Below are 22421 nucleotides of genomic sequence, written 5' to 3'. Positions count from 1 at the left end.
CTTTCCTTTGACCGTTTTAGAGAAGTCAAACACAATTTACCAAAGATTTCAAGAAAAAATAGAAAGTAGATTTTTCATTTTTAGAAAAGTGAATGTGTGTGTTGATCAGAGAAAGAAAAGAAAAAAAATTCACGACACAACAAAAAGAAAAAAAATCAAAGAATAAAAAAAATAAAAAAAAATAACAAAGAAAACACAAACAGGGCTTTTTAACCATTATCTCTTGGTTCGATGCTTCAGAAATCAGATCTTTCCATGAGATTTTTTGCTTTTCATTATTTCCCCAGTTTAAATTTTGCTTCGCCTTACCCTTTTCTTTTACTGGAAGAATTCTTAAATTAGGGCACTGATTTTCATATGTCCAAGCTTCCTACATCAAAAGCAAATTGTTGCAACCCATGATCCCGAGTTTGAGATTTTGATGATGCCAAATAATGATTGTTTTGAAACAACTTTTCATTGATTATTAGTTTATTTGTTATTGTCCTTGAGTACTAACATTTCAGGAAGATCACAAGTGACTCAGGACGAAAGGAAGACTCAAGAACAAGTAGATTAGGAGTATGAGTCAGATATTGTATTTTTCTATTTGTTGTATTTTCATTTTCTTGAGTCTAGCCACAAAATGCATAAGAGTAAGAGAAACCATGCACACACACAGGGGGAGAGTGTTTTTAAATGCAAAATGTAATATAATTTCTTCTCTGGAGATCGTACTGTATGATTTTAATTCATACCGTATGATCCGAGCTATGTGGATGATTCTGTGAATAGATCATACTGTACGAATATATTCATGCTGTACGATATATTCAGATCCAAAACCCTAGCCGTTATTTAGTTTAAGTAAGTGATTTTGCGTCGTTCGTACGGTACGAACATTTTCATACTGTACAATCTATTTTAAATACTTACTTAAATTAACCCGTGATTAGTGCATGAAATCCAGGCCTAATTATATTTTGAACATCGTACTATACGAACCAGATCATACCATACGATGAATAAAGACGAAGTATGATCATCCTGAATATCGTCCTGGACGATCTCTTGGTTTTTGTCTCATTATACTGTACGATAGTAATCGTACCATACGATGAACAGAGACGACATCTGATCATCCAAACCATCGTCCTGTACGAATAGTATTTTGTGGATCGTACCATACGATATTATATCATACAGTACGAATTATTTTTTAACTGTTCGTACATCTTTGTATCAGGACGAAGTTTGTTTATGAAGATCGTACTATATGATGTTGAATCGTACTGTATGAACATTAACGGCTACTTTTGAAATCAGAGGGTTTTTGGAGCCCATTTTAGGTGTTAATCTCGTCCTTTTTAAAAAAGAATTACATAGAGGGTGAACGTGGTTAGCGAGGGATTCCAAAGGTGAGAGCTCTAGAGAAGTTCTTTAGGGTTGAGAGAGGAAGGACAAGGTGAGCGTTGTGAGGGAGAAGAGGTGTGAGGGAGATCACACGGTTGCTCCGAACATGCTGCATCTTGCTCCTCCTGTGGCCCTAGAAGAATTTGAGGGAGGATCTCCAAGGGAAAGGCTCATCTACATCTGTGACCTCGAGGTTCTCTGCCTTCTCCAGGAGGGAGAAAAACGAGAAGGTTCTCTGCCATCGCCAGGAGGGCAAAATTAGAGTTTGGCACTCCGCCACGCCGGGTTGGTGAAAGGGAGGATTGTGAAGGCTTCTCTACCTTGCCGAGGGGGGCAAAAGGAGAACTATTTTTGGTAGTGAAAATCCCGGAGCAAAGGACTCCGGGGAGTGGACATAGGTCATATTTTGACCGAACCACTATAAAAATCCCTGGAGTATTTTTTCCTTATCGTCATTTACTTTTACTTGCACTTATTTTTTTTTCATAATTATTGCATGGTAAAATTTGTGGAAGAAAAATTTGTTTAAGTATTTGTTGTAAAATTTCAAAAATAACAAAAAGATTAGAACTCATGTTTAAGGTTACTTTTTATTGAGAAAAAGTTTTTCACAATTCACCCCCCTCTTGTCATTTAGTAATTTGAATTGGTATCAGAGCTTGTTTTTAAAAAATAGTGTTTTAGAAAACCTTGAAAAAAAAATGATCATGTCAAATTTTGGTAATCGTAACACTATGAAGGGTTATTCAATAACTCGTCCACCACTCTTTGATAACATTCTGTTTGATTTCTGGAAAATTAGAATGTCTATATTTTTGTAATCTATAGATTACCGCATGTGGATGCTAGTAAATGTTGGATATGTTGCACTGTTTAAAACTATTAATGGTTTGAAAACTCCTGTACCTTTTAATGAATGGAGCAATAAGGATAGGGAGTTAGCCCAACTGAATGCTAAGTGCTTAAAATGCTTTTTTTGTGCATTGAAATCTGAGGACTATATGAGAGTATCTACCTGTGTTTCTGATAAGGAGATTTGGGATAGATTGTGCATTACATACGAAGGAACAAACGAAGTAAAACAGTCTAGGCTTAATATTTTACTGCATGATTATGAATTATTCCGTATGAAACCTAGCGAAACAATTTCTGACATGTACACTAGGTTCACCCAAATTGTGACATCCTTGCATGCTTTAGGTAGAGAAATTTCAAATTCTGAGAAAGTAAATAAAATTCTTAGATGTCTGCCTAGTTCCTATGATGCTAAGATAACTGCTATCACTGAGTCCAAAGATCTTAATGTTTATTCTATTGATAACCTCCTCGGGTCACTCATTGCATACGAGCAAGGAGTGAGCCAAAGGCAAAGTGATGCAGGTGAAAAGAAAAAGGAGCGGACGGTGGCATTAAAAGCTAGCAACTCAGAAAGTGAAAGCTCTGCAGGGGAGGAAGACGATGAAATAGCATTGATGACCCGACAGTTCAAAAATTTTCTGAAGAGAAAACAGAAGCGTCATCAGAACAGCTGGAATAAAGGTAAAAGCTCAAGGACCAATAAAGTTTCATCTGATACAATTTGCTTTGAGTGCAGGAAGCCAGGTCATCTTCGAGCAGATTGTCCTAATCTTAAGAGCCAACCAACAAAGGAGAAAGGAGATGACAAAGGTAAATACAAGAGAGGAAAGACCAAGACACAGAAAGCTTTTTGGGCCGACTCTGCCTCAGAATCATCAGAAGAAGAAGCAGAGGAGGAGGTAACAAATTTGTGTCTTATGGCTAATGATAACCTTGATCAATTGGATCAGGATGAGGTATGTCAACTTTCTTATGATGAATTATTGCTTATTTCTGAGAATATTCATGACTCTTATAGAAAACTGAAGAAAATGCATGCTAAACTTAATATTGAATTTAGTTCCTTACAAATTGAGCATGCTAACTTAGTTAAAGAAAATTCTGATTTAGATAAAGATCACATGTTACTTCTTGATGAGTATGATGCATTAAATAAGAAGCATATTGATCTAATTGAAGCGCATGAATCCTTGAAAACATCACATATTGAACTAGATGTAGAGTTTGAAAAACTAACTGCACTTATATTAGAAGTAGATCATAGTGAGCACTTGCTATTGATAAAAGTTGATGGATTGACAGCTCGAAATAAAACTTATAGTGAAAAGATAAAAGAACTAGAAAATGAAATTGCATCACTCACAGTAGGCCATCCTAGAAAACCCCCAACACAGCATGCATCACAAAATCTTAGGAAGAGGCACCACCACACTCATAGATTAGTAAACCCATTTCCTGGTGTTAGGTGCTTCTCTTGTGGCATGTTAGGTCACATAGCCCGCACATGCACAATTCACCGTAGGACACACTTAGTATGGAGACCTAAACTGCATCCATCACAGCATAACATGCATACATCTCATTCATGCAAGCATAAGGAGGAACCCAAACTCACTTGGGTTCCCAAATCTAATCTTTGAATGAAATTGTAGGGATGCTCTCACAAAAGACCTAGTGAGAGCATGTGGTACCTGGATAGTGGCTGCTCGCGACACATGACTGGAGACATGAAGAAGTTCATCCTATTGGAGACCAAAACTGGAGGCAAAGTAACGTTGGGAGACAACACTACCAGGAAGGTGATAGGCTCAGGTATCGTTGGTAATGCTAAGAACTTTTTAATTGAAAATGTTTTACTAGTTGATGGTTTGAAACATAATTTACTTAGCATTAGTCAACTGTGTGACAAAGGTTTTGATGTTAAATTTTTTACTGATAGATGCCTGATTAGTTTATTTGATGAAGTAATTTTAGAAGGAAAACGAATGAACAATGTTTACATGTTAGACCTTGATTGCGTAGATAACTCAAAATCATTGTGCTTGAAAACAATAGTTGATGACTCGTGGCTATGGCATAGGAGACTATGCCATGCTAGTATGAAAACTCTTAGAAACATCACTCAGAAAAACCTAGTTAGAGGTGTACCTAAATTAGAATTCACCAAGGATCACTTATGTGATGCTTGCCAACAAGGAAAACAAGTCAAATCATCCTTTCACTCAATTAGAGACGTGATCACCTCTAGGCCACTAGAAATTCTACACATGGACTTATTTGGACCCGTTAGTACAGCCAGTCTAGGTGGAAAGAATTATGGATTTGTGATTGTAGATGACTTCACTAGATTTACTTGGGTAAGATTCTTAGCACACAAGAATGAGTCTTTTGAGGAATTTAAAGTTTTCTCCACATGGATTCAACGAAAATTAGGTTGTGAAATATCAACAATCCATAGTGATCATGGTGGAGAGTTCCAAAATGATAGGTTTGAGTCATTCTGTCAAGAGATAGGAATAGAGCACAATTTCTCAGCTCCTAGAACACCCCAACAGAATGGCATAGCAGAAAGGAAAAATAGAACCTTGGTAGAAGCTGCTAGGGCAATGTTAGCGGAGTATACCCTTCCTAGATACTTTTGGGCAGAAGCAGTCAACACAGCCTGTTATGTTTTGAACAGAGTAAACATTAGATCGAAGCTGAATAAAACTCCATATGAACTCCTTAAGGGTAGGACACCAAACCTTTCACATTTACATGTCTTTGGGTGCAAGTGCTTCATTGAATAATGGTAAACATCCCTTAGGAAAATTTGATCCCAAGTCTGATGAGGGTGTCTTCTTAGGCTATTCTTCTGTAGGTAAGGCCTATAGAATTTTTAATAAGAGAACCCTTGTAGTAGAAGAATCCACCCATGTGGTATTTGATGAATCAGATATGCCCTCAGAAACTAAAATTGAAGATGATGAAATAGAGGCAATTCAAGGAGTAGAGACTATGACCTTAGGAGAAAGGGTCGAATCTCAGGAAGTTTTGCCTAGAGAATGGAGATATTCTTCTAGTCATCCTAAAGAGTTAATTTTAGGAGACCCTTCAGAAGGTGTAAGAACTAGGCATGGACTTAGGAAGGAGGTTAGTCACTCAGCTTTCATCTCTATGATAGAACCTACAAGTATAGATCAAGCCTTAGGAGATGAATTTTGGATTCTAGCAATGCAAGAAGAGCTGAACCAATTCACCAGGAATGATGTTTGGGAGTTAGTTAAGAGACCTAAAGAGTAGAGTGTTGTTGGAACAAAATGGGTCTTCAAGAATAAGGTGAATGATTCATGATCAATAATAAGGAATAAAGCAAGGCTAGTAGCTAAGGGGTACAACCAGATTGAGGGAATAGACTTTGAAGAAACCTTTGCCCCGGTTGCTAGACTAGAAGCCATAAGAGTGCTCTTAGCTTTTGCTTGCTTCAAGAACTTTAAGTTATATCAAATGGATGTAAAGAGTGCATTTTTGAACGGGGTAATTAAGGAAGATGTCTATGTTGAGCAACCCCCCAGATTTGAAAGTTCACAATTTCCAAATCATGTATTCAAATTAAAAAAGGCACTATATGGATTAAAGCAAGCACCTAGAGCATGGTATGAAAGACTTAGCTCATTCCTATTGGATAGAGGATTTGAAAAGGGTAGTGTAGATACTACACTCTTTTTATAAAAGGTCAAAGAAGAAATTCTCATTGTTCAGATATACGTGGATGACATTTTATTTGGATCTTCAGATAAAATGTTATGCGATGAATTTTCAAAAATAATGAGTAATGAGTTTGAAATGAGCATGATGGGAGAGCTTAATTACTTTCTTGGCTTTAGTGTAAAACAAATGGATAATGGAACTTTTCTTAGCCAATCAAAGTATATTAAGGATATTTTAAAGAAATATGAAATGGATAGTGCAAAACCCATGAACACCCCAATGAGTTCGACAATCCAATAGATAAAGATCCTAGTGGAAAATCAGTAGATCAGAAAAAATATAGAGGAATGATTGGATCCCTTCTTTACCTGACTGCCAGTAGACCGGACATAATGTTTAGTGTGTGCCTTTGTGCCCGTTTCCAAGCCGATCCTAAAGAGTCTCACTTAACTGCTGTCAAAAGAATTCTTAGATATCTACTAGGCACCCAAAACTTAGGAATTTGGTATCCCAGACACAGCACTTCCTTTGAAATCCTAGGGTACTCAGATTCTGACTTTACAGGATGTAGGATAGATAGAAAAAGCACCTCTAGTACCTGCCAATTCATAGGACAATCATTAGTTTCTTGGTCCAGTAGGAAGCAAAACTCAGTAGCACTTTCCACAGTCGAGGCAAAATATATTACAGTAGGAAGTTGTGTTGCACAGGTATTATGGTTAAAATAATAAATTCTTGATCTTGAACTACCTGTTGGAACCATCTCAATCATGTGTGGCAACACAAGTGTAATTTGTATCTCTAAGAACCCAATTCAACACTCTCGAATGAAACACATAGACATTAGACACCATTTTATTAGAGATCACGTTGCAAAGGGAGATATAGAATTGCATCACATCGCTACAGGAGATCAACTAGCATATATATTCACAAAACCTCTAGCTTTCGACACCTTTAGCACCTTGAGGACTAGATTAGGTGTCATAGATATAACTGCATAAAAACAAAAATAAAAAATAAAAAAAAACAAAAAAAAAAACAAAAAAAAAACAAATTTTTTTTTAAATAGGGCTTCTCCTGATCATCACACACTCACCACATAAAAACTCTGCCTTAACTGTTCATCGTACTGTACGATACAAATATCGTACCGTACGATACATCTCAATCTACATAATGTCCACCAACAAGCAGATTTCAGCTCTGTTGATCGTACGGTACGACCTACATCGTACTGTACGATATGCATCCGACATTATTGCTTATCATATTGTATGATATCTCTTCTTCGTATGATACTTTACACGTCTGCAATGGATTGGGTCGAATTAAATCTGGTTGGTACGATATTACTAATTATCGTACTGTACGATACATACCTGGTTCGTACGGTATGATACACATCAGCACAAGGAATAAATATGAGTTAAAGCTGTTTGGTACGATATTTATTATGAATCGTACTGTACGATAAACCTATTCGTATAGTACAAAATGTTTGGTCAAAAGTCGTACTGAGGGCCTCGGGGCGATCAAAATTTGCTTGATCGTACTATACGATAGTTATCGTACTGCACAATTTGACTACCTTTTCTCGAAATGACCGGTCAGGATATTGATTGACTATCGTACTGTACGATCCGAAATTGTACTGTACGATTGTCAAAATTTTCTATAAGAACCCTTTGCTAGGTCGTTCCTTTCACTCAAATCTTTCCTCACTCACTCCTTCACCTAATTTCGTGCCCTCTTGCAAAGTCTAAACGAGGTCGGTTGACTGCTGGAAGCTCATCCTCGTCGAGTCACCCACCTGCTAGTTTTTTGAATACTGAAAATGAGGAAGCCTACCACAGATATAAAGCCTGTAAAATTTCTCCTTCCAAAATGCTTAATCAGGCTGCTCTTAATTTCGAGGTAATGGGCCTCTTTGCTTCCACCACCTTCCAATTCCTACTCACCCTGGCATTTCCTTATAATTCTGAACTTCTCTTCAAATTTCTCGCTAATCTCACCTACACTGTCGACAACACCACCTTTCACTCTTTTGTTTGTGGTCGAAACATTGAGATCACTAGAGCCGACATTGCCCAATATATTGGGTTATCCACTGAAAGACCTATGGTTCGCTCATTTCTTACTGACAAATTTGATTGGAGCGATGTTAATAGAGTCCTTAGGAATGCTACTTTCCATCAACTCCAACCCCTCGTTCAATCCTTAACTCGAGCCCAAATAATTCAACATGTCTTTCGAACCACAATAATACCCAAAGGTGGCGACCGTATCAATTTGGCCCCGACCTTATCTGTCACTACCTATCTTATTATGTCCAACATTAAATTTGATGAGGTTGATTTAATTAGTAACTACATTCGCCACATGACTTTTGTTTGTCTACCTACCACTCGACGGAAACAAAATCTAGCTCTTGGTCACCTAATAGGATATATCCTCCACAATAAATATCAATTGACCTACCCTGGTGAACCCGACATTCTTCCTATCTTTTATACGGATGCCTCCTTCCGTATTCTCTGTCATCGGGGACACAAGCCTGAAGAACCAATCTTTGATGAAGAAGAAGGAGAAGATGCCCCAGTATCAGCTCCAGCTCGACCACGACGACATGCGGCAAACCCGAGCACTTGCACCAGCACACCCTAACAATGATTTAGTCGCACGCTTCAACCAACTGCAGACTCATCTCGATATGTATATTGAAGAACAACATCAGCAACACGAGTTAGATATGCAATGGTTTGGAGAACGCTTTACTGCAATTGATCATCGATTCGATGCTCTCTTTCAATATTTTCAACCGAATCCACCTCCACCACCAACTGATCAGGACCCTTCTGTTTAGATCGTTTGTCTTTGTATTGTAGTTTCTTTCTTTTACTTTTTGCTTTAGTTGCTCCTCCTTTTTATGCTGTCAAAAGGGGGAGAAGTTTGTTGTACTTGTTGTTGTGCTTGTTATAGTTTGTTAAATGCATTCCTTTTGTTTTGTACTTGTATTTAGAATCTTTCTTTTTTTCTTGTGTTTAATTTAATTTAAAACAAAAAAAAACAAAAAAAAAATAACAAAAACAAAAACAAAAGAAATTTCATTCGTACTTGCTTACAACAAATTATTTGACATCATCCAAAAGGAGAAGATTGTTGCAACCCATGACCCCAAGTTTGCAATTTTGATGATGCCAAATAATGATTGTTTTGAAACAACTTTTCATTGAATATTAGTTTATTTGCTATTGTCCTTGAGTACTAACATTTTAGGAAGATCACAAGTGACTCAGGACGAAAGGAAGACACAAGAATGGGTAGAATAGGAGTATGAGTCAGATATTGTATTTTTCTATTTATTGTATTTTTATTTTCTTGAGTCTGGCCACAAAATGCATAAGAGTAAGAGCAACCATGCACACACACAGGGGGAGAGTGTTTTTAAATGCAAAATGTAATAGAATTTCTTCTCTAGAGATCGTATTGTACGATTTTAATTCGTACCGTACGATCCGAGCTATGTGGACGATTCTGTGAATAGATTGTACTGTACGAATATATTCGTACTGTATGATATGTTAAAATCCAAAACCCTAGACATTGTTTAGTTTAAGTAAGTGATTTTGTGCCGTTCATACGGTACAAACATTTTCGTACTGTACGATCTATTTTAAATACTTACTTAAATTAACCCGTGATTAGTGCATGAAATCTAGGCCTAATTAAATTTTGAACATCGTATTGTACGAACCAGATCATACCATACAATGAACAGAGATCAAGTATGATCATCACGGATATCGTCCTGGATTATCTCTTAGTTTTTGTCTCATCGTACTGTATGATAGTAATCGTATCATACGATGAACAGAGACAACACCTGATCGTCCAGACCATCATCCTATAAGAATAAGATTTTGTGGATACTATCGTATGATATTATATCGTACTGCATGAATTGTTTTTTAACTGTTCGTACATCTTCATACCAGGACAAAGTCTATTTATGAAGATCGTACTGTATAATGTTGAATCGTACTGTATGAACAGTAACAGCTACTTCTGAAATCAGAGGGTTTTTGGAGCCCGTTTTACGTGTTAATCTCATCCTTTTTCAAAAAGAATTACAGAGAGGGTGAACGTGGTTAGAGAGGGATTCCAAGGGAGAGAGCTCTAGAGAAGTTCTTTAGGGTTGAGAGAGGAAGGAGAAGGTGAGCGTTGTGAGGGAGAAGAGGTGTGAGGGAGATCACACGGTTGCTCGGAACTTGCTGCATCTTGCTCCTCCTGTGGCCCTAGAAGAATTTGAGGGAGGATCTCCAAGGGAAAGGCTCGTTTACATTAGTGACCTCGAGGTTCTCTGCCTTCTCCAAGAGTGAGAAAAATGAGAAGGTTCTCTGCCATCGCCAGGAGGGCGAAAATAGAGTTTGGCACTCCGCCATGCCGGTTTGGTGAAAGGGAGGTTTGTAAAGGCTTCTCCGCCTTTCCGAGGGGGGCAAAAGGAGAACTATTTTTGATAGTGAAAATCCCGGAGCGGAGGACTCCGGGGAGTGGACATAGGTCATATTTTGGTCGAACCACTATAAAAATCCTTGTTGTGTTTTTTCCTTATCGTCATTTACTTTTACTTGCACTTATTTTTTTTCATAATTATTGAGTGGTGAAATTTGTGGGAGAAAAAATTTTTTAAAATATTTTTTATAAAATTTCAAAAATAACAAAAAGATTAGAACTCATGTTTAGGGTTACTTTTCATTGAGAAAAAGTTTTTCACAATTCACCCCCCCCCCCCTCTTGTCATAGTAATTTCACAAATAACGTATAAAGAAATATTAACATCCTTACCATTTTTACCTTTATTCCACTTTTGTTGATGCTTATGCTTTGGTGAGCTTTTTGATTTGCTTGACAAGTCATTGCATTTGTCACTAACTAAGCTATCTTTTTTCGTATCTTCAGCTTTTAAAATAATTATTTCACCTGCATCCATAAGTCTTTGACCCAAACTTTTCTCGTAGGCAATGAGTGAGCAAATCTAATTATCAATAGAATATTCATTCAAATCTTTTGATTCATAAATAGCAATTACTTTAGCATCAAACTTATTTAGTAGACAACGAAGAATTTTGTTAACTTTTTCAAAATTTGAAAATTCTTTTCCTAAAGCATGCAATGATGTTACAATTTGGATAAACCTAGTATACATCACTAAGATTGTCTCATAAGGTTTCATGGAAAACAGTTCATAATCATGCATTAACTATTCAACTTGGATAGCTTGATTTCACTAGTGCCTTCGTATATGGTGTGTAGTTTATCCCAAATTTTCTTACCAGTAGTGCACGTAGATACTAACATAAAATCTTCAGAATTTAAAGACTAAAAAAAGCAAGTTAAAGATTTTGCTTTCAATTGATCATCGATTCGTTCATCTCTATTCTATTGACTAAAAGGAATGTCAATTTTAATTCCATCTAAAATACCAAACGGTGATGAATAACCCGTCAAAATCATATGTTACATGCGAAAATCAATCGATTGTAAAAAAATAGACATGTGAATTTTCTAAAAATAAAATATAATATTTTCAAACAAAGGTGGTCTGGTGATTGAATAACCTTCCGTAATAGTACGATTACAAAAATTAGCCATGGATCAAAAATTCAAAAGCTTTCAAAAACTTATTTTATGAGTCATGCTCTGATACCACTTGAAAGTTCGTTAGGGATATTAAGACCTTATGAACTGGCCCAAGGCTAACAAAGAGAGAAGTGAATTGGATAACTTTAAAACCAAAGATAAAACTCAAACCAAAATCAACATAAAAATCAAGTGCGGAAGAAAATAATACGGAAGCAATAATAAGAAAGAACACACCAGTATTTATAGTGGTTCGGTCAAACCTTGACCTACGTTCACTCCTTGGAGGCACCCTCCAAGTATTCCACTAAAACAAGTGTCTCTCTTGTAGCCCCCACAGCTAGGCAGAGAAGCCCATACAAAATCACTTCCACCTTCCCGGTGCGGCAGAGTCACCGGATTCTTTGACACCAAAGAGATCTTTTTCTTTGGTGAACTTCCCTTGAGACAAGCCTTGAATCCGACGGTATTCAGGTGCGAGCTTGTCAGAGCAACTGCGTGGAACCCCCTCCACACTCACTTGAGTCCCCCCTCACAGGATCTTCTCCGTCTCTCAAACTCCACCCTTTTATCACACCCTTTGAAGCTCTCTCTTCAAGTTTCTCCCAAAAGAATGAAGCTACAATAGCTGTCAAAGACACTTACCAAGTGTCATGTCATAGCTTAAATAGAAGATCTTAAAACGAGCTCATTAATGCAAGTTACCGATATTATCATCCAGGATGATATAAATATCATCCTGTATGATTAGTACAAATTAAGCTCATCAGCCCGGGATGATTTGGGATGATCAAAAGAAAATTAGTTACATTGTCCTGGCCGATCTCACGATCGTCCTGGACGATTAGTTTAAATCTGATTTCAATCATCCTGATCATCGCCCTGAATAGATTCTGGCTGATGTAAATCATCCAGGAAATCATCCTGGCCTATCCTACGATTGTCTCGAATGATGTGATTGTATCAATCAGCCATTAATGCTTTCCAAAGATATCAGGACAATTTAGGCATAATTGAGTTGGATCATCTTGGATAATGTGTATATCGTCTTGGCCGATTTCCTAAAAATAATGAATACCTAATCTGATCATGGCAGTTGATTCTTTCTGAATTGAGCTTATCGTCTAGGCCGATATAAGTATCGTCCAGGCCGATCAGTTTATGACGGCTTCCTTAATGAGGATGCCCTAATTAGGGTTTCTTCTTTTGGACAGATCATCCAGAACGATATAAATATCATCCAAGACGATGTTACCAAAAATAAAAATCTTTAGGGAACAACAAAAAATCTTCCAAGCTACAAATCATCAGGAGCCACACCAAATACAATAGACTAAAGAAAGGAAAAAGTGTACAAACTGACTCAGACCTAGTCTATCCAATCTTGAGCTGCTTCCAAATTGCAGTCTGATCGTGTGGACCTGAAATGTTAGTAAATAAGCCAGTCGTAGAGAAATAATAGTGTTTTCTATCATTAAAATCATAAACCATAGATCCACAACATCTATCAATGAAGCAACATTGCTGTTTTCTATATCTTTAATATTTATATAAGTTGGCTAATCATTCAGACATCTATCCAATATTCAAGTATAATTAATGATATTGATAGATTTTCCATTAGAGATCCTCCACCTAGTGATTTTCTTCAAAGAATTAGCTCCATCTTTAGTAATACGCCATGTTGTAGATGATTTTTTCTTTGAATCATCATTCCAGAATTGATAACCATACTTTACAGATATATTCATACTAATAAAAGAAGTCTTATTATTAATAAAATTCCTGGAAATTCTCGCTCTAACAGATCCTATCCTAATTGTTGCTCCTTGGATACCCCAACCACCTTTTTCAATAGATTTGCAAGGAATATTCCATAATATATAATGCATATCTCTCTTTCCTCCTTCTTTATGCCATAAGAAATTCCTACAGCGCTAATCCAGATTTTGAAGAATTCTTTTGGGAACTAGAGAATAAGCCATAGAAAACAGAGGTATTGAAGAGAAGATAGATTTTAGCAAAGAAATTTTACCAATCGAAGAAAGATTGTGCAGAGCCCAAGTGTTTAGTTTTTTGATAGCTTTGCTAAGAAAGAAATAGAAATCATTGTAGTTGAGAGTCTTATAACAGCCAACTTTATTCCCAGATAAATCATTTCCTTGACTTTGTGAATGTCCAATGTTCTCCCAATAGTTTTTTGGTCCATCCGTGAAACAGACTTTCCAAATAAGATTTGAGATTTTTCCTTGTTTATTTTTTGACCAGTCCTATCACAATAGTTCTTCATAATTTTATTAATACACTTTTCATTTAAAGAAGTAGCTTCACCCACAATCATTATATCATCGGCGTTTAACATATGTGAAATATTAGGAATATTGGGAGCTAGTTTGATGCCAAGACCTTGCCCATTCTCCTGTACACTTTTTGTTAACAATTCAGAACACAAAAAGGAACAAGCCTAGAGACAGAGGACAACCCTGTCTAAAGCCTCATTCAGCATTTATACATTTACTTGTTTTCCCATTGATAATAATGGAAAATTTTGGAGAAGAAACACATTGCATAACAAGCTTAATAAAGAACTCCAAAAATCCCATGATGAAAAGAATTTTCTTCAAAGTAATCCAACCCATACTAACATATGCTTGCTCCATGTCCAATTTCAGCATCATAAATACTGGCTTAGATTTAGAAAATTTAAGTTTATTGATTATCTCATGAGCTAGTAGACAATTTTCAGAAATAGATCTTCCAGGAACAAAGGCTACTTGTTGTTCTGAAAAGAAAACTTGGAATACAAACCTTCATTCTATTCCATTTCATGCCTACCACCAATTTGTAAATGGTTTGGCATAAACTAATGGGTCTGAAATTTTTAACTTCTCTAGCATTGTTAACTTTTGGGATCAAAATAAGCAAAGTTTCTCTCCAGTCTTCCAGCATACTTCCCAAATCAAAGAATGATTTAACTGCTTTCCATACTTCTATATGAATGATATTCCAATAGCTTTTAAAGAAGAATGCATTAACACCATCATTCCCTGGAGACTTACTATTCTCCATTTTTCCAAGATAGCCAATAATTCATTTTTACTGAAATCTGCCATAAGAAAATTTTGCTGTTCTACATTCAGTTTTTTAAAACATTGCTCCATTGGTCATCCATCCAAAGAACAATTTCTAAATTTCCATTTGCTCTGGAAAAAGTCTTCAAAAATGTTATGAATTTCATTTGGATCATTAACTGGAATTCCATCCAAATTCTTAATCTGATGAATAAGATTACCATTCCTTCTAGAATTTGCAAAATTCTGGAAAAAATGGGAATTTTGATCTCCCTCTTCTAACCACTAAGCTCTAGATTGCTGCCTCCACCACATAGCCAATCTAGCAAGAGTTGAATTAAGGTAATTAACCTTCATTCTCAAAACAGCCAACTTATTAGGAGAAAGGCCTGTATCACTTTCCTCAACTTGAAGGGCTAAGATGTCTTCATGTAACTCCTTCTTTAGAACAATAAGATTACATAGTTTCTTCTTGCTCCAAAAGAATAAACTTTTAAGAGATCTAGCAATCTTTCTTTTAAGGACATCTGAATTAGAACCATAATCAAATTTATTCCAAGCTTTTTTTACCACACCCCATGAGGCTTCATAAGAGCACCAAACATTCTCAAATTTAATTGAATTATGATAAAAGACCTGAGAATTAATAATATTCAAACTTATCAGATAATGGTCCGATGCAACTCTGGCCAAGTGATTGATTACATCGAATGGAATAAGATCTAAGGCTTTAGAGTTGAGAAAGATTATGTCTAACCTTTCCCATATATGAGCATTACCTTCCTTGTTATTGCACCAGGTGAATTTAGGTCCCCTAAGACCAATATCATGAAAATCATTCTTATTAAAAACTCTATCATATCTTGTGAGCCTTTAGAGAACAAGAATTTTTTCCCTCCTTTTTTGTCATATTTAGACATGATGCAATTGAAGTCACCCCCAATAATACAAGGTTCATTGGCTGTAGAAAACCTTTCAATAGGATCCCAAAGATCTCTTCTTTCCCTCACGGTTTTGCTCCCATAAACAATAGCAATGGTCCAAGCAACACCCTTTACATCTGTTAATTTACCAATAATGTACTGGTTTGAAGAAGTAAAAAAATCAAATGAAGAAATACCATTTTCCATAAGGCCAGGATACCACCAGATTTTCATTTTGCATCAACATGAAAATAGTTCCAATCATTACCAATAATTCTATTGACCTCATTTCTATCCATACATGGCAGTTTAGTTTCTAGTAAGCCAACAAAGAAAACACCATTATCCTTTCTAATACTTTCTAAATAATTCCAAAAAAGTAGAGAAGACATTTAAGGACATGATGGGGAAAAGCCCCCGACACTTTTCAATTTATCTCCACTTTTCCTACCTCTTAGACTATTCTTAAGAGGTCCAAATTTTTTAGGATCCTTCTTCACTTTATTGGATGAAACAATCTTCTCATTCTCCTTCACATATGATTTAATATACATTCAGAACTATGAGGAATCTTTATAACTTCATTTTGATCAGAAAGCAATATACTACTCCCTTCATTTTCAGCCTGGATGCTCTCCACAACAGCAAAAATCTGTACATCAGGACTTGTGATAATTTGAACATGATCACATATTACCTTCATAACAGAATCTATATTATCTGAATTTTTATGTTTAATAGGCTTCACTGGACTAACACATTCCCCTTCTTCCAGTATTCCTTGCTCAACAATAGCATTTATACTTTTCCCTTCCGTTTGCACTAGGATCACATCATCCACTATCTTTTTATTAATAACCATAACATCTTCCTGGGAACCATCATTGGTTGCTTTAGATTTCTTCTGTATTACCATTGGGCTTTCACTGAGTAATTTGGAATTATTTTCTTTAGCCTTGAAAATAGATTTCTTAACAAATTTGAATCTTGGTGTTTCCACCTTAGGCCTTTTATAAAAATTGATAGATCTCTTCTTAAGATGATTTACCACAATCTACGGGCCATATCCATCATTATTGCTTAATTTTCCATTAACAGTAGGGAAACTATTGCAATTTGGGTTTTTATCATTAATGCCATTACCAAACCCATTATTTCCAGTCAAAACATTATCAGTAGGATGTACAACCTTCTCATTACCAGGTAACACCACCTTACTAGTGTTACTAGAAGAGTTACATTCATTAGAATTGTGTCAAATTCTACCACAATGAAAGCATAGTGAACCAATTCTTTCACATTGAACTTCTTGAAAGAACTGCCCAGAACACCCTTCAACCCATACACCTTGATTTAGCTTTTCATCAATCTTAATGTTAACACAAACCCTCGTATATTCTCTTCTTCCCCAATTAAAAGTATTGCCATCCAGAAATAAAGGTGTACCAATTTTTGAAGAAATTATAGTAATATTTTTTTTTCATCCCAACAGGATAACAAAAGATGTAGTAATCTAATCAAAACTAGAGAGAATAGATTTTTAAAGGATAAAGTAGAAAAACTTGGATTCTATTCTTCCATTCCAATGATATGTCCAGCAACGAACCATGGTCCCCCACTCAAACCTGCTTTCTTACTTTCTGATGAATGAAATGAAAAAAGCATCCACTCCATACCAAGATTGGTCAAATGAAAAGAACCCAGTTCCTTCCATTGTCTCCTTAGCTCATTGCTAATGGCTCCAAAAGGAACGGACTTGCCAAAAACATTAATCCCAATAGAGTTATGTAGTTTATGGATATTTTCACTTTCATTACAAGAATGGATTTTGAAAACTATGCCATCTTCTTTCATATCCACACTTTCAGGGGGATTAACAATCTTTATATGAGGCTTCCTCCAAGCATTGGCCTTGTCATAAGAATTGATGAAACCTGCTATATTACTTCACGAATTTAAATCTCTATCAGTATTACTCTTCAACATCGTCTCATTACATGAGACAGAATTAGATTTGCCAACTGATGTTTTAGTAACAGATGAGAGAATTTGTGCATAAGTTGGAACAGAGCCTGATTTTGGAATTTCATAATGTACGAGAGAATTTTCTAAATCGTCATAAAGTTCAACATTTTTGTTAACAAGGCTCAAGGAATTCCCATTTATCTTATTGGCAATGCCAGGGATTGCATTTGAATGTTCATATCTATTAACAAAAATATTCAAACTTGATGAAGAAGCATCCGGATCAAAAGTTTTAATCGGAGAAACATCAAGCCTCTTCACCTTACAAGGTGTATTGCAGTCAAGATCTTAGCAAATACCTTTACCCTTACCTTCAATAAAATAATCTTCTTTGGAGAAAACAAGTTATTCTCCTTAATAACCAAGGGACTCGACTTACATCTCTGCAACGCTTTATCAAAATCATGCTTTGGGAGATCAAAACAACAATCAATTTTCACTCCAAATGAACAACCCTGAAGGATAGGTCATGTCGAAATCGAAGGGTCCAGTAATGGCCGGCGGCCATCCGTCGTCATCTCGAACCGAAAACCAAAAAACCCGGGAATTAAAATTTAAAATGGGAGTTTCTCTCACTAAGAAAAATGGGAGTTTCGCTCACTAAGAAAAATGGGTTTTAATGCTATTAGACATAGATTGTTTCCATTTTGTCTAAGAGATAAAGCTAAAATATGATTGAATTATTTACACCTAGGCTCTGCAATTACTTGGAATGAGTTGGCTCATAAGTTTTTTCTAATTATTTTCCACTTCAAAAACTACTAAACATAGGAATAACATAACTTCTATAATTCAGTTTGATGGAGAGTCCATTTAAGAAAGTTGATAAAGATTTAAGGAAATGCATAGAAGATGCCCACATTATTCATTATCTGATTGGTTGTTTATTCAAACATTTTATAATGGATTAGCAGAATCTATTAGAGCTATTATTGTTCATGTAGCTTGAGGATCATTAATGTCTAAGCCATTTGAGGAAGCTAATGAATTAATAGAGGATATGGCTACTAACAATTTCCAGTGCCTGTTGAACGGATAAAATCCAAAAAAGTAGCTAGAATTAATGAATATAAAGTTTTATTAATCATAACTACAAAAGTTGCTACAATTACTTTAAAATTAGATAACTTGAAGAATAAAAATAGGGTAGATGGATGTGATAATTTCAACATCAACTTTAAAAGTCTTAGTGCCGTAACATTTAGAAACGTAGCACTGCACCACTATTCCTCAGATTTTGAACAACGTTATCATGATAAGAATGATAAAATACCCTTGGAAAATATTATTTTTATAATTATGAATCAAAGTATAAAATAAATCTTATGCTCTTAAAAAAATTCAGGATTAAATAGGGCAACTCATTAGGTTTATTAATTATAAAAAAATGGACAAATAATGAAATAATATCTAACTTAGAAGTGGGAAAGATTTAGGAGATCCTTACAAAGATAGAGATTTACATAAAAAAGGATGACAATGAAGTCGGGAAAAAAAGATCTTCAATAGAATAACCTGAAAATAGAACTTGAACAAGTAATTAGAAGAAGAGAGACCACCACAAACTTTCCCTCAGATATTGATAAAGAAAAATCTAGATGAGAAATACTCAAAACTTTTAGAAATGTTTAAAAAATTAACTATTAATATACCTTTCTTTGAAGCTTTAGAACAAATGCCTGTATATGCAAAACTCATGAAGGATATTTTAAATAAGAAAAGGAAGCTAGGGGAATTTGAATTTATTGCATTAACTTAGAATTGTAGTGTTATAATTCAAAAGAAACTTTCTTAAAACTTAAAGACTGTAAGAGTTTTTCCATTCCCTTATATATTTCTGATAAATTTTGTTGTTGGGATTTATGTGATTTGAGATCAAATATTAACCTCTTTCTCCTTTCCATTTTTAAATGTCTAGATATTAGAGAGGTTCAACCTATCACTATTACTCTTCAGTTAGTTGATAGAAATTTTACTTACCCCAAAGGAGTAATATAGGATATTTTGATTAAAGTTAATAAATTTATTTTTCCTCTTTATTTTATTGTTCTAAATATACTAGAAGATAAGAAAATACATCACATTTTAGGAAGACCATTTTTATCCACTAGGAAAGTAATGATTCATGTACAAAAAGGTGAATTGACTATGAGGGCAAAAGATTAGGAAGCTAAAATTGATGTACATAAAACTATAAAAATTTCTTAAGAAAATAATAAAGATTGCTTTAGGTTGGATTTAAAAGACAAGATTAATGAAAATTTATCTGATGAACAATTATTTGGATTTCATGAAAATATTTCACCTTATCATACAAACATTATTACTTTTATTATCAGTGGTATATACTTCCTTATTATTTAAATCCTAATCAAAAGAGGATGAGTATGTGTATCTTTATTTTATTTCCTATCTTTAGAAGAGAAAGCAATTGGGTGTGTAGTTGAAATATATATGCGTGCATGATTTGTCGCTTATGGGAGGCAACCCACTTAATATGCTATGCATGGTACTTAGTGCACTTGTTATCCTATATTCAATATTATGTATGTTATATTTAGTTATGTTCTATTAACACATATTTTATACACATTTTATTATTCATATGAAAGCATGTGTAGTGATCATTGTTGTTTGTGTTTTTATTATTTACAATTAATTGAAATTCCCCTCATATTTATTATAATTGTTTTTGTATTCTAATTATTTAATTAACATAATAAAAATAATAATTTAAATTTTGTAAAATTAGGATAGGAATAAAACACTAGAACATTGTTTAAATGAACACTATTAATACTTTATAGAGTGGAAAAGGAAGCAAATAATTTTCTAACTTAGAACATTTAAATTATTTCTTTAATTTGAAATAATAAGGTATAACTTTAGTTATTAATTTTTTTAAATGAATAATTAGAATTAATGATCATATATGAGTATATTAAAATTGGAAAGCATAAGCAACCTAAATTTGGAATTGGTTATCTTATTAAATATGTACATAAAACCCATTAAGATTGTAAAAAGGGTTTGAAGAAAAAATTTGATATTCAAAATCATTAATTATATACTCATTAATTAATAATAGAAAGACTTGTTAAAATTGTTCTAAAAAAAGGGGAAAATAAATGAAAAAGAAAAAAGATGAGTACATTCCAAATTTTAAATCAATTAAAAGCTTAGAATCTAATTTCAATCTTATACATAAATTCATAAAAGATAAAATAAGAAAACTAGTACAAATGATGGTGAACTAATGAATTTTTAATTTTAACTACAAAGATATATAATCATTAATCTACATTATTCATTTTAAAATTAAAAATTAAAAATTAAATTTATAACCTATAAATTTAATTTAAGCAATAATACGAATGACTAATTAGTGTGATTATTAGTATTTTTCTATACTAGAATTATAATCTTGTTTATTCTTACTACTTCTAGGCCATGATATATTATCTTATATTTTAGTAATTATAAATTGTCTATTTCTACTTTGGTTAATCATTTAATCAAAATTACAATATATTTATTTTCTTGAGAACAAGCAAGAGTTTAAGCTTGGGAAAATTTTTTAAGTGTAAATAATTATTATTTTATGTGTTATATTTTCAATAAAAATGTTTTATTTTAGTTATTTTTTGAAGTAAAAAATACATAAAAGGTATAAAATTCTAAGTTTTATATAGCGGCTTTAGAATAAACAACATCGCAGTGCTATTAAAGACACTATCGGAGCACCATAATATCGACATCACAGTACCAACTTCGCTTTTAGATAGTGCCTCGACATAAAAATTTCATATTTGTAGCATAATGTTCTCTGTTATTAAGCACCGCAACATCACAGTCTATAGCGTCTTGGCACCTAAATTGCTAGTTCGATGCTGTAATGTTCAAAAGATAGCAATGTCATAATATAGCAGTTGTAACTTCCCAAGGATATGATCTACATGCAAAACAATGTGACTATTCACTAAGTAACTGATCCACGTCAGCACGCATCAGGAAAAACCAGAAAAGAATCACCATGATGTTAATTCATTTGTTGGGCGCAACAACATTGATATTTCAAGTGCTGCTGTGCCATAAGCCTACTTTTTATTTTTTATTGTGTTATTTTATTGGAGAGTTAAGTTACTTAGATAATTTTAGTATAATTCAAAGTACTTCTATGAAACTCCCTTAGAGTGAAAACTAAATGTATTTAGGGAAGTATTTGATACCATCATTAGAGTGTTTTGTTTGTGATTATAAAATAAATTCTGTAAGTAAAACTAAGGAGTATATATGAGATCCATTGAACCATTCTGGTGATATCTATCTCTTATATATTTTTTTCCACCATACTATTAGTGAAAATGAGTGTTCTTCAAGTTTACTCCATGTCTCACTAAATCCTCTTATTTTGGATTGATGATGTAAGTATCATATGTAGTACTAATGAATTCTCTTTTTCCTTAAATTATTAAAATGATGTTTTTTAATATTAACAGATCTTTATTTAATGCCACCTTCCTTATATTCGACGGCATGGAACTAGCTAAAGCTGGTCAGGCGGGAAAAGACCTTTTTTTGTTGAAGCATTCCGTCAATGGATGCGCCTTTGGACCTGCTTGTCGAAAGCCCGAGCCATGTGTGACTGGTAGATCTCCAGTTTTGACTGTGCCCTGAGACGCCGCACATCTAGTTCTTAGGGCTTTGAGCAAAAGGAGCCAGGTACGGGTAGGCGGTTCAGGTCATGGACTCGTAGTAGGCTAGTTTTTTTAGTGGATAAATTCTTTGCTACGCACCTTGCTATGGAATATTATAAAGG

The sequence above is a fragment of the Dendrobium catenatum genome, unplaced genomic scaffold (assembly GCF_001605985.2).
Source record: "Dendrobium catenatum unplaced genomic scaffold, ASM160598v2 fragScaff_scaffold_1500, whole genome shotgun sequence".
NCBI lineage: Eukaryota > Viridiplantae > Streptophyta > Magnoliopsida > Asparagales > Orchidaceae > Dendrobium > Dendrobium catenatum.
Note: the sequence above shows the minus strand (reverse complement) of the source record.